General features: G+C 42.5%; 1 protein-coding gene across 3 annotated transcripts in view; it reads left to right on the forward strand.

The window, feature by feature from the left end:
* LOC126176021 (activated Cdc42 kinase Ack) overlaps positions 1 to 17,510 on the forward strand; it is a 497,712-nt gene that overhangs the window by 304,587 nt on the left and 175,615 nt on the right. The gene's annotated exons all lie outside the window — the stretch shown is intronic.

Here is a 17,510-nt window from a genome sequence, read left to right on the forward strand (position 1 = left end):
ATTTCTTACATTATACTAATCTGCAGATGCAACGCTCATTTCCTTCGTTTTCCTAAATCTTCTCTCTGTTATTAACTGCAGTGCCAAAATTGCATCTTGGGTGCACACACTTCTCCTAAATTTTTGATGGATATTTTGCTAGACCGAATGTGCAATAACTTGTACATTTATTTGCTCTTGTCTTCTTATGAATTGTGTTAATTATGTTCTTTTTAAGAGCTTATGCAACTGGCAGTTAGATGAATTTCATGCATGAGCTCTTACAGTTATTAGGCTGCACACAAAAGTTCTGCTAGCTTGTGTATTTTTTCTTTCAAGTTCAATCAAAGCTTTTGGAAATTCCGGATGGAGTATCGCTTCACTCTTATCATTACTGTCTTGCACTGTGTTCTCATTTTCTCTTGACCTAATTTCTCCTGTGCAACTGTAAAGGTTCCCCAAGTTTTCTTTCCATGTTCGTGCCATATTTTCTGCTTCCGCTATCCGATCTCTGGTTATTGTGCTCATTAGTCTCTATTCACTAAAGTGGTTAGTTTGAGTGCAGCACCTTTACACTGTTTCAGATTTTTTACTGTCATGTGACACCTTTCCTGTACTCATTCTTCTTTAGCTCTTCTGTGTTACCATATAATTTCATTTCTGAGTGACATCTTTACATTTTTCTCATTACTGTATTAATTGTAGTATCTCCTCTGGTACATGTTGTTGTTGTGGTCTTCAGTCCTGAGACTGGTTTGATGCAGCTCTCCATGCTACACTATCCTGTGCAAGCTTCTTCATCTCCCAGTACCTACTGCAGCCTACATACTTCTGAATCTGCTTAGTGTATTCATCTCTTGGTCTCCCTCTCCACGCTGCCCTCCAATACTACATTGGTGATCCCTTGATGCCTCAGAACATGTCCTACCAACCGATCCCTTCTTCTGGTCAAGTTGTGCCACAAACTTCTCTTCTCCCCAATTCTGTTCAATACCTCCTCATTAGTTATGTGATCTACCCATCTAATCTTCAGCATTCTTCTGTAGCACCACATTTAGAAAGCTTCTATTCTCTTCTTGTCCAAACTATTTATTGTCCAAGTTTCACTTCCATACATGGCTACACTCCATACAAATACTTTCAGAAACAACTTCCTGACACTTAAATCTACACTCGATGTCACCAAATTTTTCTTCTTCAGAAATGCTTTCCTCGCCAACGCCAGTTTACATTTTATATCCTCTCTACTTCAACCCTCATCAGTCATTTTGCTCCCCAAATAGGAAAACTCCTTTACTCCTTTAAGTGTCTCATTTCCTAATCTAATTCCCTCAGCATCACCCGACTTAATTAGACTACATTCCATTATCCTAGTTTTGCTTTTGTTGATGTTCATCTTATATACTCCTTTCAATACACTGTCTGTTCCGATCAACTGCTCTTCCAAGTCCTTTGTTGTCTCTGAAAGAATTACAATATCATCGGCGAACCTCAAAGTTTTTATTTCTTCTCCATGGATTTTAATTCCTACTCCGAACTTTTCTTTTGTTTCCTTTATTGCTTGCTCTATATACAGATGGAATAACATCAGGGATAGGCTACAACCCCATCTCACTCCCTTCCCAACCACTGCTTCCCTTTCATGCCCCTCGACTCTTATAACTGCCATCTGGTTTCTGTACAAATTGTAAATATCCTTTCGCTCCCTGTATTTTACCCCTGCCACCTTCAGAATTTGAAACAGAGTTTCCCAGTCAACATTGTCAAAAGCTTTCTTTAAGTCTACAAAAGCTGGAAATGTAGGTTTGCCTTTCCTTAATCTTTTTTCTAAGATAAGTCATAGGGTCAGCATTGCCGCACGTGTTCCAACATTTCTATGGAATCCAAACTGATCTTCCCTGAGGTCGGCTTCTATCAGTTTTTCCATTTGTTTGTAAAGAATTCGCGTTAGTATATTGCAGCTGTGACTTATTAAACTGATAGTTTGGTAATTTTCACATCTGTCAACACCTGCTTTCTTTGGGATTGGAATTATTATATTCTTCTTGAAGTCTGAGGGTATTTCGCCTGTCTCATACATCTTGCTCACCAGATGGTAGAGTTTTGTCAGGACTGGCTCTCCCAAGGCCGTCAGTAGTTCTAATGGAATGTTGTCTACTCCGGGGGCCTTGTTTCGACTCAGGTCTTTCAGTGCTCTGTCAAACTCTTCACGCAATATCGTATCTCCCATTTCATCTTCATCTACATCCTCTTCCATTTCCTTAATATTGTCCTCAAGTACATCGCCCTTGTATAGACCCTCTATATACTCCTTCCACCTTTCTGATTTCCCTTCTTTGCTTAGAACTGGGTTTCCATCTGAGCTCCTGATATTCATGCAAGCGGTTCTCTTTTCTCCAAAGGTCTCTTTAATTTTCCTGTAGGCAGTATCTATCTTGCCCCTAGTGAGATAAGTCTCTACATCTTTACATTTGTCCTCTAGCCATCCCTGCTTAGCTATTTTGCACTTCCTGTCGATCTCATTTTTGAGACGTTTGTATTCCTTTTTGCCTGCTCCATTTACTGCATTTTTATATTTTCTCCTTACATCAATTAAATTCTATATTTCTTCTGTTACCCAAGGATTTCTACTAGCCCTCATTTTTTTACCTACTTGATCCTCTGCTGCCTTCACTACTTCATCCCTCAGAGCTACCCATTCTTCTTCTACTGTACTTCTTTGCCCCACTGCTGTCAATTGTTCCCTTATGCTCTCCCTGAAACTCTGTACAACCTCTGGTTCTTTCAGTTTATCCAGGTCCCATCTCTTCAATTTCTCACCTTTTTGCAGTTTCTTCAGTTTTAACCAAGTGTTAGCTATGATTAAGTTGTGCTCTGTGCAAAATTCTACCAGGCGACTTCCTCTTCCATTTCTTAGTACCAATCCATATTCACCTACTACATTCCCTTCTCTTCAGAAATGAAGAGTGGATGCCGAACTGACAAGTGGTGGAAGTGAGATAGAAGAATCACAAATGAAGGAATAAGACTCTTAATTTGATGTAAAATTAAAAAGAGTCAGTGTCGTCAGAGTAGAACTGACCTAATACTAATGGTGCAGTTCAAGGTATTTAGTCACTTTGGTATTTCATAATATGCGTGTAATGGCAATAACTCGGCTGAGCATCTGGAAGTACACTATTAATCAATCACACTGAACAAACCTGAGAGATCACATGACATTTTATGGTGCTATGTTGAAAGAGTAAGGAAAACAAGTGTTAGTAGTAAGAAATCATATAACGTTCTTGTTGAGTCTTGCCTGCTTGTCTCATATAGCGTGCCTAAGGGATACTGTGTTCTCAGAATGCTATACAACAATTCAAGCAAATAACATTAGTAGTTTTATTTCTATAAAGCAGATTGACAATATTTAACTTTAATGCACAAAGGTGTTGCAAGCGGTGGGCAACATGTGACATCAATCGGTTGTTGCTAAACACAATGTTCATGTAAGATTGATACACGGTTTGTGGATCACAACTAGCTGATATTGTAGCACACTCTGCTAGGCCATGCTAATACTCTGCGAATCTTGTCCACTAATGTCACTTCTGAGTACTAATGTCCGACCAAGGCTGGCAGGAGTGCCATTTCTTGCAGAGGTTGCTCCTGCCGTCACGCGGTCCTTGTCAGCAGGCTATTGACTGACATCACTGCACCGCCTTCTGTGGTCTTGCATTTTTTCCTCTTCGTTCTGGCACTTGTGGTTATGCCAGAACCATATAGGATGTACTTTGATGGAAGTAGTCCAGATTGAAGACAAGTGATACAAGCGGAACAGTTTCTGACAAGTTTTGGAATCAGAACAGCTAATAACGTAATGTGACACAGTAAAAGTAAAAAATAAAACTTGTAGGCATAATGCCTCATTTCTCTTATTTATTTATTTATTTACATATTGTAAGCTGCTCCACTCGTTCTACCACTGGATAAAATTCTGATCGCCGTCCTAAAGAATGGGCTGCACAGCAAGTTCAGAGACCTTAATTAGTGGTAGAGTCCTGTTTCAGGAAAGATCATTGACAGTCACAGATTAACTAAGCAGTTGACAAAAATAGAAAAAAAGACTAACTTTGTTTTAATGATTCCATCTAGTTTTCATGAAACATTCATCATGACAATTGTTTATTTCTGTTAAAGACCGTGCAACACTGATATACTGACATTCAAGCCTTACATGTAATGCAGCTCATACAGCATAGAAAAAATGCCAGACCAGTGTGGCCTGCTGTCTCCTGAGCATGTGTTCAAACAGCATCTCATTCATTCGTACATACATACATACATTGTCTTCTGTAGATCCCCTTAAGAAGAGCCTTCAGGGATGTGAAACTAGTCAAGGCTTATATTAACATAGGATGAAGACATCACAGAAACAGTGTCTCCTGTATTAACGATAAACAATTACTACATTTGTTATGTCCTTTAAATTTAACTTTGTGGATTAATAAGGAAGCTGCTACTTTAAAAGCAAGCAATAAGACAAGCATTATAGTTAGAAGCTCATTTATATCACTAGTAAATACCCATTTCTCAAAATACTCAAACTCCCATACATATAACAACTTCACAAATGGGTTAATTTAGTAAATATTTGGCTTTAAGCATTTAAGTGAGAAAAGTTCGGGAAAGGTCTTTATTTACCTGAAAGTTTGTCAGAAGTCACTGAGCACCCTCATTGTGAAACATTGGATGAATAAATTTGGGATGGTTTACACTCAGTTTTAAGTAAAAGCTAGTTTTTCAAGCATCTCAGTGTTACGGGGTTATAGCTCCTAAACCATATCTCGTACAGTGATATAATTTTAGGATACATTCAGTGATATATGGCTGCAAAGTGTGTTGCGAGTAGAATTATCAGCGTTGTTGTTGTTGTTGTTGTTGTTGTCTTCAGTCCCGAGACTGGTTTGATGCAGTTCTCCATGCTACTCTATCCTGTGCAAGCTGCTTCTTCTCCCAGTACCTACTGCAGCCTACATCCTGCTGAATCTGCTTAGTGTATTCATCTCTTGGTCTCGTCCTACGAATTTTTACCCTCCACACAGTCCTCCAGTACTAAATTGGTGATTCCTTGATGCCTCACATGTCCTACCAACCGATCCCTTCTAGCGAAGTTGTGCCACAAACTCCTCTTCTCCCCAGTTCTATTCAATACCTCCTCATTAGTTATGTGATCTACCCATCTAATGTTCAGCATTCTTCTGTAGCACCACATTTCAAAAGCTTCTATTCTCTTCTTGTCTAAACTATTTATCATCCATGTTTCCCTTCCATACATGGCTACACTCGATACAGATACTTTCAGAAATGACTTCCTGACACTTAAAACAATACTCGATGTTAACAAATTTCTCTTCTTAAGAAACGCTTTCCTTGCCATTGCCAGTCTACATTTTATGTCCCCTCTACTTCGACCATCATCAGTTATTTTGCTCCCCAAATAGCAAAACTCCTTTACTACGTTATGTGTCTCATTTCCTAATGTAATTCCCTCAGCATCACCCTACTTAATTCAACTACATTCCATTATCCTCGTTTTGCTTTTGTTGATGTTCATCTTATACCCTCCTTTCAAGACACTGTCCATTTCGTTCAACTGCTCTTCCAAGTCCTTCGCTGTCTCTGACAGAATTACAATGTCATCGGCGAACCTCAAAGTTTTTATTTCTTCTCCGTGGATTTTAATACCTACTCTGAACCTTTCTTTTGTTTCCTTCACTGTTTGCTCAATATACAGATTGAATAGCATCAGGGAGAGGCTACAACCCTGTCTCACTCCCTTCCCAACCACTGCTTCCCTTTCATGTCCCTCGACTCTTATAATTGCCATCTGGTTTCTGTACAAACTGTAAATAGCCTTTCGCTCCCTGTATTTTACCCCTGCCATCTTCAGAGTTTGAAAGATAGTATTCCAGTCAACATTGTCAAAAGCTTTCTCTAAGTCTACAAATGCTAGGTTTGCCTTTCCTTAATTTTTCTTCTAAGATAAGTCGTAGAGTCAGTATTGCCTCAAGTGTTCCAATATTTCTACGGAATCCAAACTAATCTTCCCCGATGTCGGCTTCTACCAGTTTTTCCATTTGTCTGTAAAGAATTTGTGTTAGTATTTTGCAGCTGTGACTTATTAAACTGATAGTTTGGTAATTTTCACATCTATCAACACCTGCTTTCTTTGGGATTGAAATTATTATATTCTTCTTGAAGTCTGAGGGTATTTCACCTGTCTCATACATTTTGCTCACCAGATGGTAGAGTTTTGTCAGGACTGACTCTCCCAAAGCTGTCAGTAGTTCTAATGGAATGTTGTCTACTCCCGGGGCCTTGTTTTAACTTAGGTCTTTCAGTGCAATGTCAAACTCTTCACGCTGTATCATATCTCCCATTTCATCTTCATCTACATTCTCTTCCATTTCCATAATATTGTCCTCAAGAACATCGCCCCTGTGTAGACCCTTTATATACTCTTTCCACCTTTCTGCTTTCACTTCTTTGCTTAGAACTGGGTTTCCATCTGAGCTCTTGATATTCATGCAAGTGGTTCTCTTTTGTGCAAAGACCTCTTTAATTTGTCTTTAGGCAGTATCTATCTTACCCCTCATGAGATAAGCCTCTACATACTTACATTTGTCCTCTAGCCACTCCTGCTTAGCCATTTTGCACTTCCTGTCGATCTCATTTTTGAGACGTTTGTATTCCTTTTTGCCTGCTCCATTTACTGCATTTTTATATTTTCTCCTTACATCAATTAAATTCAATATTTCTTCTGTTACCCAAGGATTTCTACTAGCCCTCATCTTTTTTTACCTACTTGATCCTCTGCTGCCTTCACTACTTCATCCCTCGGAGCTACCCATTCTTCTTCTACTGTACTTCTTTGCCCCACTGCTGTCAATTGTTCCCTTATGCTCTCCCTGAAACTCTGTACAACCTCTGGTTCTTTCAGTTTATCCAGGTCCCATCTCTTCAATTTCTCACCTTTTTGCAGTTTCTTCAGTTTTAACCAAGTGTTAGCTATGATTAAGTTGTGCTCTGTGCAAAATTCTACCAGGTGACTTCCTCTTCCATTTCTTAGTACCAATCCATATTCACCTACTACATTCCCTTCTCTTCGTTTTCCTACTGTTGAATTCCAGTCACCCATGACTATTAAATTTTCATCTCCCTTCACTACCTGAATAATTTCTATTATCTCATCATACATTTCATCAATTTCTTCATCATCTGCAGACCTAGTTGCCATATAAACTTGTACTACTGTGGTAGGCGTGGGCTTCGTATCTATCTTGGCCATAATAATGCGTTCACTATGCTGTTAGTAGCAGCTTACTCGCATTCCTATTTTTTTATTCACTATTAAACCTACTCCTGAATTACTCCTATTTGATTTTGTATTTATAACCCTGTATTCAATTGACCAAAAGTTTTGTTCCTCCTGCCACCGAACTTCGCTAATTCCCACTATATCTAACTTTAACCTATCCATTTCCCTTTTTAAATTTTCTAACCTACCTGCCCGATTAAGTGATCTGACAGTCCACGCTCCAATCCGTAGAACGCCAGTTTTCTTTCTCCTGATAATGACATCCTCCTGAGTAGTACCCTCCCGGAGATCCGAATGGGGGACTATTTTCCCTTAGGAATATTTTACCCAAGAGGACGCCATCATCATTTAATCATACAGTAAAGCTGCATGCCTTCAGGAAAAGTATTAGTAAAGAAGTAATAAACTAAAATGTCATGTGTGATCCTGAAGTTTTACTGCTCAAATAGCAAAACCATTGTAAGTGAAATACTGTATTCTTTTAATCACTTTGTGGGGGAGGTGTCAGCGAGAAATAATTTTCTGAAGTTTGGTACCCGTACCTGCCAATAATACCGTGGCAACGAACGCAGTACCATTGACACCAGCAGCCGGCAAAGTGGTCATGGTATTCGATGAAGGGACGCGCCCGTGAAGTGTGTGTCAGGAACTAGCTGCAGTGACAGAGGCGAGAGTGTAAGGTGACCACAGACTCAATTCACTCACCTGTTTGCTAGTTTGGAAACCAGACCTGCTAATGTTCTACTACACACAGACAGTTGTTCAGGGGTACCTTTGCTGCTTTCTAGGGTTTCTCACAAATCACTAAGTGTTCTCATTCTGAAATGCTGGAGGAATATTGTCGGAGTGTTTGCACGCCGTCATTTACAGTGCATTGAGATATGCAGTTTCCAACTGTAATACTTGTTTTATTGTGTGAACTATAAATATAATATTGTATTTCTTAAAGATCAGATTATGACAGCATTTAACAAATTTTAAATTCTTTTAATAATTTAGTGAAATACTGAAAATTAAACTTTCTTACCGCTGGATGCCATTAGATGGGCAAGTTGCAGTACTGGGCTCTGAGATACTGCTTTAGTAGACCGAGCGAGGTGGCGCAGTGGTAACACACTGGACTCGCATTCGGGAGGACGACGGTTCAATCCCGCGTCCGGCCATCCTGATTCAGGTTTTCCGTGATTTCCCTAAATCGCTCCAGGCAAATGCTGGGATGGTTCCTTTGAAAGGGCACGGCCGACTTCCTTCCCCATCCTTCCCTAATCCGATGAGACCGATGACCTCGCTGTTTGGTCTCTTCCCCCAAACAAACCAACCATACTGCTTTAGTAATGTAGATAATGCTACGATCTATGCTGCATGCAGTGTGGCACAGCACGGCTTGTGAGCTGCAGGGCACCAGTTGTTTGTTATTTAGTATTTGTCATTTTTTGGAAGGTTTCTGAAGTATTGGATGTTTGAATAAACAGCACTCTCCATCCAGAATTGCAGTTGCATTCTCACTGTACATAGCTGTTTGTAATAAAAGTACTTTCAGTAGTAAGTGTTTTACTTCATTCACAACTATGCTGTCAGATTTGGACTCCAGTGTGGTTATTATGTGACAGTAAAACTCCTGTTTATCTTGTGGTAATATTAAACATTTACTTGATTACAGTGTTGTATCAGCAAGTAACTAACAGAAATTTTCAGTCAGTGAATATCGGAATTCAGATAATATGTAGATAGAGTAGCTAGTTAAGTATGTTTCTGATTTTTCTTTTGAATTGTTAGGGATTTCCAATTTATTGCTTTGATAGGCAAGAGCTTCTTGAATATCTTATCACTGGAGTACAGAACACCAATTTGAACTGTGTTTGAGGAGACAGAGTATGTGAAAATTGTTTTTATGTCTTGTATTTTGAATGTATATTTTAGCTCAGTTGAAACTGATTATCAACACCGGCACATCCATGTATTACCTCCCTATTAACTTGTTATCCATTTGGAAACCAAGGTGTCTTACACATTGGGCTTCATTCAGGAAGAGTACAGGGAGCAGCCAATTCCGGGTGGTGGCTCATGTCAGCACCAATGACGTGTGTCACTTTGGATCGGAGGAGATTCTCTCTGGTTTTGGGTGGCTATCAGAAATGGTAAAGACTGCAAGTCTTGCTTGCGAGTTTAAGACAGAGCTCACCATCTGCAGCATCATCATTAGAACCGACTGTGGTCCTTTGGTGCAGAGCCGAGTGGAGGGTCTGAATCAGAGGCTCAGGCAGTTCTGTGACCATATACATCTACATCTACATCTACATCCATACTCCGCAAGCCACCTGACGGTGTGTGGCGGAGGGTACCTTCAGTACCTCTATCTGTTCTCCCTTCTATTCCAGTCTCGTATTGTTCGTGGAAAGAAGGATTGTCAGTATGCTTCCGTGTGGGCTCTAATCTCTCTGATTTTATCCTCATGGTCTCTTCGCGAGATATACGTAGGAGGGAGCAATATACTGCTTGACTCTTCGGTGAAGGTATGTTCTCGAAACTTCAATAAAAGCCCGTACCGAGCTACTGAGCATCTCTCCTGCAGAGTCTTCCACTGGAGTTTATCTATCATCTCCGTAACGCTTTCGCGATTACTAAATGATCCTGTAACGAAGCGCGCCGCTCTCCGTTGGATCTTCTCTATCTCTTCTATCAACCCTATCTGGTACGGATCCCACACTTCTGAGCAGTATTCAAGCAGTGGGCGAACAAGCGTACTGTAACCTACTTCCTTTGTTTTCGGATTGCATTTCCTTAGAATTCTTCCAATGAATCTCAGTCTGGCACCTGCTTTACCGACGATCAACATTATATGATCATTCCATTTTAAATCACTCCTAATGCGTACTCCCAGATAATTTATGGTATTAACTGCTTCCAGTTGCTGACCTGCTATTTTGTAGCTAAATGATAAAGGATCTATCTTTCTGTATATTCGCAGCACATTACACTTGTCTACATTGAGATTCAATTGCCATTCCCTGCACCATGCGTCAATTCGCTGTAGATCCTCCTGCATTTCAGTACAATTTTCCATTGTTACAACCTCTCGGTACACCACAGCATCATCTGCAAAAAGCCTCAGTGAACTTCCGATGTCATCCACCAGGTCATTTATGTATATTGTGAATAGCAACGGTCCTATGACACTCCCCTGCGGCACACCTGAAATCACTCTTACTTCGGAAGACTTCTCTCCATTGAGAATAACATGCTGCGTCCTGTTATCTAGGAACTCCTCAATCCAATCACACAATTGGTCTGATAGTCCATATGCTCTTACTTTGTTCATTAAACGACTGTGGGGAACTGTATCGAACGCCTTGCGGAAGTCAAGAAACACGGCATCTACCTGTGAACCCGTGTCTATGGCCCTCTGAGTCTCGTGGATGAATAGCGCGAGCTGGGTTTCACATGACCGTCTTTTTCGAAACCCATGCTGATTCCTACAGAGTAGATTTCTAGTCTCCAGAAAAGTCATTATACTCGAACACAATACGTGTTCCAAAATTCTGCAACTGATCGACGTTAGAGATATAGGTCTATAGTTCTGCACATCTGTTCGATGTCCCTTCTTGAAAACGGGGATGACTTGTGCCCTTTTCCAATCCTTTGGAACGCTACGCTCTTCTAGAGACCTACGGTACACCGCTGCAAGAAGGGGGGCAAGTTCCTTCGCGTACTCTGTGTAAAATTGAACTGGTATCCCATCAGGTCCAGAGGCCTTTCCTCTTTTGAGCGATTTTAATTGTTTCTCTATCCCTCTGTCGTCTATTTCGATATCTACCATTTTGTCATCTGTGCGACAATCTAGAGAAGGAACTACAGTGCAATCTTCCTCTGTGAAACAACTTTGGTAAAAGACATTTAGTATTTCGGCCTTTAGTCTGTCATCCTCTGTTTCAGTACCATTTTGGTCACAGAGTGTCTGGACATTTTGTTTTGATCCACCTACCGCTTTGACATAAGACCAAAATTTCTTAGGATTTTCTGCCAAGTCAGTACATAGAACTTTACTTTCGAAATCATTGAACGCCTCTCGCATAGCCCTCCTCACACTACATTTCGCTTCGCGTAATTTTTGTTTGTCTGCAAGGCTTTGGCTATGTTTATGTTTGCTGTGAAGTTCCCTTTGATTCCGCAGCAGTTTTCTAACTCGGTTGTTGTACCACGGTGGCTCTTTTCCATCTCTTACGATCTTGCTTGGCACATACTCATCTAACGCATAATGTACGACGGTTTTGAACTTTGTCCAATGATCCTCAACACTATCTGTACTTGAGACAAAACTTTTGTGTTGAGCCAACAGGTACTCTGAAATCTGCTTTTTGTCACTCTTTCTAAACAGAAAAATCCTCCTACCCTTTTTAATATTCCTATTTACGGCTGAAATCATCGATGCCGTAACCGCTTTATGATCGCTGATTCCCTGTTCTGCGTTAACTTTTTCAAATAGTTCGGGTCTGTTTGTCACCAGAAGGTCTAATATGTTATCCCCATGAGTCGGTTCTCTGTTTAACTGCTCAAGGTAGTTTTCAGATAAAGCACTTAAAAAAATTTCACAGGATTCTTTGTCCCTGCCACCCGTTATGAACGTCTGAGTCTCCCAGTCTATATCTGGCAAATTGAAATCTCCACCCAGAACTATAACATGGTGGGGAAATCTACTCGAAATATTTTCCAAATTATCCTTCAGGTGCTCAGCCACAACAGCTGTTGAGCCAGGGGGCCTATAGAGACATCCAATTACCATGTCTGAGCCTGCTCTAACCGTGACCTTCACCCAGTTCATTTCACATTTCGGTTCTCCGTCAATTTCCTTCGATACTATTTCACTTCTTATCGCTATAAACACGCCTCCCCCTTCACTGTTCAGCCTGTCTCTACGGTATACATTCCAATCTGAGTTTAGGATTTCATTACTGTTTACGTCTGGTTTCAGCCAACTTTCTGTCCCTAGTACTATATGGGCATTGTGACCGTTTATTAATGAGAGCAGTTCTGTAACCTTTCTATAGACGCTCCTGCAGTTTACTATTAGCACATTAATATTGTTATTCCCTGTTGCATTTTGCCTACTCCTACCTTTCCGCGCCTCAGGAGGCGTCTTGTCGGGCCTAGGGAGGGGATTCTCAAACCTAAAAAACCCCCATGTGCACTCCACACGTACTCCGCTACCCTTGTAGCCGCTTCCGGCGTGTAGTGCACGCCTGACCTATTCAGGGGGACCCTACATTTCTCCACCCGATAGCGGAGGTCGAGAAATTTGCACCCCAGATCTCCGCAGAATCGTCTGAGCCTCTGGTTTAAGCCTTCCACTCGGCTCCAAACCAGAGGACCGTGATCGGTTCTGGGAACGATACTACAAATAGTTAGCTCTGATTTCACCCCACGAGCGAGGCTTTCCGACTTCACCAATTCCGCCAACTGCCTGTACGAACTGAGGATGACCTCTGACCCAGACGGCAGGAGTCATTGGTGCCTACATGAGCAACAATTTGCAGTCGGGTGCACCCAGTGCTCTCTATCGCCGCCGGTAGGGCCACCTCCACATCTCGGATGAGACCCCCCCCGGCAAGCAGACAGAGTGAACACTGGCCTTCTTCCCTGACCTTCCCGCTATTTCCCTAAGGGGCTCCATCACCCGCCTAACGTTGGAGCTCCCAATAACTAATAAACCCCTCCCCCCGTGTGCCTGCTTGGACCTTGCTGAAGGAGCAGCCACATGTCCACTCACAGGCAGAGCGGGCGATGCCACACGGCCAGCCTCCACATTGACCCTCCGCCTCGTGCACCGCGAACGCCGCTGAACCCGGCACTCCCCTTGGGGAGAGGGTGGCCCAACCGCGCCCGCTACCCGCGAAGGTGTCTCGAGAGCAGGGACAGTGTGTGAAGCATGTAACACCTGGGGTGTACCCTGCGACGCACCAGACTCCCCACTGCCGCTACACTCCGAGGCAGCAGCCTGAAGACGGCTGAACGCGGCCATCAACACGCTCAGCTGTTCGCGAACAGTGGCCAGCTCCTCCTGCGTCCGTACACAGCAGTCACACATCCTATCCATCCTAAGGAATCAATTTACTGAAGAGAGTTGTTCAACCTTTAACTAGACTGCTAATTCACTAAAGGCGGCTGTTTATTCACTAAACTGGGGTTGCTAGCCACTTCTTGTAGAAAACAATGAAAATTGCACTACCTGTCTCTGGACTGTATTGAAAACAAACACTAGCACTACTGGCACTATGGTTGACTAAAGGGACTCTCTCTGACTGTATTCAAAACAAACACGAAATCTATTGAACACTATTAATAGCACCAGACAATTAAAGCTTCCTAAAAGCAAATACACACGGAAGAAGAAGTGGAAAGTAAGAAAAATACAGTTAATACTTAAATTAAGGTAGCTCGCTGCACAGCAGACGTGGAGCAGACGGCAGTTACGACGACACTCATATAGGGTGCAGATTCCTTGACTAGCAACATTGGATGGTTCCGCTTGGTAGGTCAAGAGTCTACTTCACACCAGAAGCGGCTACACGGGTAGCGGGGGCTGTGTGGAAGGGACTGGATGGTTTCTTAGGTTAGAAGGTCACAGGAAGCGACAGAAAGGTCGTCTGTCTAAAAGGGGGCTGGTAAAACACAGTAAGGTAGTTGTAGAAACAATTGGTATTGTAGTTGTAAATTGTCGTAGCTGTGTTGGGAAAGAACCAGAGCTCCAAGCCCTAATAGAAAGCACTGAAGCTCAAATAGTTATAGGTACAGAAAGTTGGCTAAAGCCGGAAATAAGTTCAGTCAAAATGTTTTAAAACGGTCCAGTGTTCAGAAAGGATAGATTAAATACAATTGGTGGTGGAGTATTTATTGCTATTAGAAGTAGTTTACCTTGTAGTGAAATTGAAGTAGATATTTCCTGCGAAATAGTATGGGTAGAGGTTATACTGGCAATCGGACTACACTATTAAATGGATTGTTTTACCAGCCCCCCAACTCAAAAGATATAGTTGCTGAACAGTTCAAAGGAAACTTGAGTCTCATTTCAAATAGGTAGCCCACTGATACAATTATAGTCAGTGGTGACTTCAATCTGTTCTTGATATGCTGGAAAAATCATACATTTAAAGCTGGTGGCAGGCATGAAACATCATCTGAAATTGCACTGAATGCTTTTTCAGAATATTGTTTTGAACAATTAGTTCATGAGCCCACTCGAAGCATGAATGGTTACAAAATCATACTTGACCTCCTAACAGCAAATAATCCTGGACAAATACGGAGTATCGTGACGAATACAGGGATTAGCAACCACTAGGCAGTTGCTGCTAGACTGAGTACCATAATAGTTGTCTTGTGACAGCCAGAGCGAGAGCACCAGCAGCAGCGAGTACTGTTTGTATAAAGCGTTTATTTTGCATTTTGTTTACGACCTTCCACTAAGGAAGGGATTCTATTTGTGTTTATCTGCTCTGCATAGTAACTAACAGTTCTTGATAAAACTTTACGTAGTTTTCGTGTTAGATTTCTTAGTGTTTTCTTGATCGTTTAGAACAGAAAGCGCCCTAAAACCGTCTTTTGTTTGTTTCGCGGCCGTTAGCCACTAGTCACTTGAATCAGCAGTTGTCTTGTGAAAGCCAGAGCGAGAGCACCAGCAGCAGCGAGTACTGTTTGTATAAAGCGTTTTTGTACTTATTTGCTGCGCTTAGCTTTTAAATAGTTTTTCTGGGAAAACCTAGCGTAGTTTTCGCGTCTCGTATTTCAGTGAGTGTTTCTTGATTATCAGAGTAGCTCATCAGAAGATTATCTTGGGAATTTGTCATCGTATAGAGTAGGGTAAACATAGTCATGTGTAGGGACTGTGGTTGTTGTGAGCGGACGCAAGGAGAATTGGCCACTCTTCGGGGGCAGGTGGAGGCTTTGTCTGTTAGGCTCATCGAGCTCGAGGCGCAGGCGTCGGCTCGTAGTGGCATTGGGGCAACTGTGGTGAGACCTATGCCTACTTCGGTGGCCTTGGAGTCGCATGGAACCCTTGATGTCGCTGCGTCTTCCGGCAGTGAGCATCTTACCGGTCAGCCATCACTCCAGGGTGAATGGCGGACAGTGGTGGGCTCGCGCGTGCCTGGCCGAAAGGCGAAGGTGGGATCTGGCCGCGTGGCAGCTGCCTTACCCTTTCCAACAGGTACGGGGTGCTTCCTAGTGGTGATGACATTGTTTCCGAGCCACCACAGGATGCCTTGCCTGTTGGGCCAGTGGCCGATTCTCCGGCAAGGTCCCGACAGTCACAGAGGGCGGGCCTATTAGTTATAGGGAGCTCCAACGTTAGGCGGGTTATGGAGCCCCTCAGGAAAATAGCGGGTAGGTCGGGGAAGAATGCCAGTGTGCACTCGGTGTGCTTGCCGGGGGGTCTCGTCCGTAATGTGGAGGAGGCCCTTCCGGCAGCTATTGAACGCACTGGGTGTGACCGGCTGCAGATAGTAGCACATGTCGGAACGAATGACGCCTGCCGCTTGGGTTCTGAGGCCATCCTTGGTTCCTTCCGGCGGCTGGCTGACTTGGTGAAGACAACCAGCATCGCACGCGGAGTGCAAGCTGAGCTTAATATCTGCAGCATAGTGCCCAGAGTCGATCGCGGTCCTCTGGTTTGGAGCCGTGTGGAGGGTCTAAACCAGAGGCTCAGACGACTCTGCGACTATAATGGTTGCAAATTCATCGACCTCCGTTATTGGGTGGAGAACTGTAGGGCCCCCCTAGACAGGTCAGGCGTGCACTACACACCGGAAGCAGCTACTAGGGTAGCAGAGTACGTGTGGCGTGCACACGGGGGTTTTTTAGGTTAGAGGGACCCCCCCTTGGGCGAAACGATAAAATACCTGACGGCTTACCAGAGAGGACATTATCATCGTTGATAAAGAACGTCCGTCCTCAGAGACCAAAAACAGGAAAAGTTAACGTAATATTGGTAAACTGCAGGAGTATCCAGGGCAAGGTTCCTGAATTAGTATCTCTTATTGAAGGAAATAGTGCACATATAGTATTAGGAACGGAAAGTTGGTTAAAACCGGAAGTGAACAGTAACGAAATCCTAGACACAGAATGGAATATATACCGCAAGGATAGGATAAACGCCAATGGTGGAGGAGTATTTATTGCAGTAAAGAATTCAATAATATCCAGTGAAGTTATTAGCGAATGCGAATGTGAAATAATCTGGGTTAAGCTAAGTATCAAAGGTGGGTCAGTTATGATAGTCGGATGCTTCTATAGACCACCTGCATCAGCAACCGTAGTAGTTGAACGCCTCAGAGAGAACCTGCAGAACGTCGTGAAGAAGTTTCGTGATCATACTATTGTAATAGGGGGAGACTTCAATCTACCAGGTATAGAATGGGATAGTCACACAATCAGAACTGGAGCCAGGGACAGAGACTCTTGTGACATTATCCTGACTGCCTTGTCCGAGAATTACTTCGAGCAGATAGTTAGAGAACCAACTCGTGAAGCTAACGTTTTAGACCTCATAGCAACAAATAGACCGGAACTTTTCGACTCCGTGAATGTAGAAGAGGGTATCAGTGATCATAAGTCAGTGGTTGCATCAATGACTACAAGTGTAATAAGAAATGCCAAGAAAGGAAGGAAAATATATTTGCTTAACAAGAGTGATAGGGCACAAATCGCAGAATATCTGAGTGACCACCATCAAACGTTCATTTCTGAGGAAGAGGATGTGGAACAAAAATGGAAAAAATTCAGAAACATCGTCCAGTACGCCTTAGATAAGTTCGTACCGACTAAGGTCCAAAGCGAGGGGAAAGATCCACCGTGGTATAACAATCATGTACGAAAGGTACTACGGAAACAAAGAAAGCTTCATCATAGGTTTAAGAGTAGTCGAATCATAGCTGATAAGGAAAAGCTGAACGAAGCGAAAAAGAGCGTAAAGAGAGCAATGAGAGAAGCATTCAACGAATTCGAACATAAAACATTGGCAAACAATCTAAACAAGAACCCTAAAAAGTTTTGGTCATATGTAAAATCGGTAAGCGGATCTAAATCCCCTATTCAGTCACTCGTTGACCACGATGGCACCGAAACAGAGGACGACCGAAGAAAGGCAGAAATACTGAATTCAGTGTTCCGAAACTGT

Source organism: Schistocerca cancellata, chromosome 3, assembly GCF_023864275.1.
Source record: "Schistocerca cancellata isolate TAMUIC-IGC-003103 chromosome 3, iqSchCanc2.1, whole genome shotgun sequence".
NCBI lineage: Eukaryota > Metazoa > Arthropoda > Insecta > Orthoptera > Acrididae > Schistocerca > Schistocerca cancellata.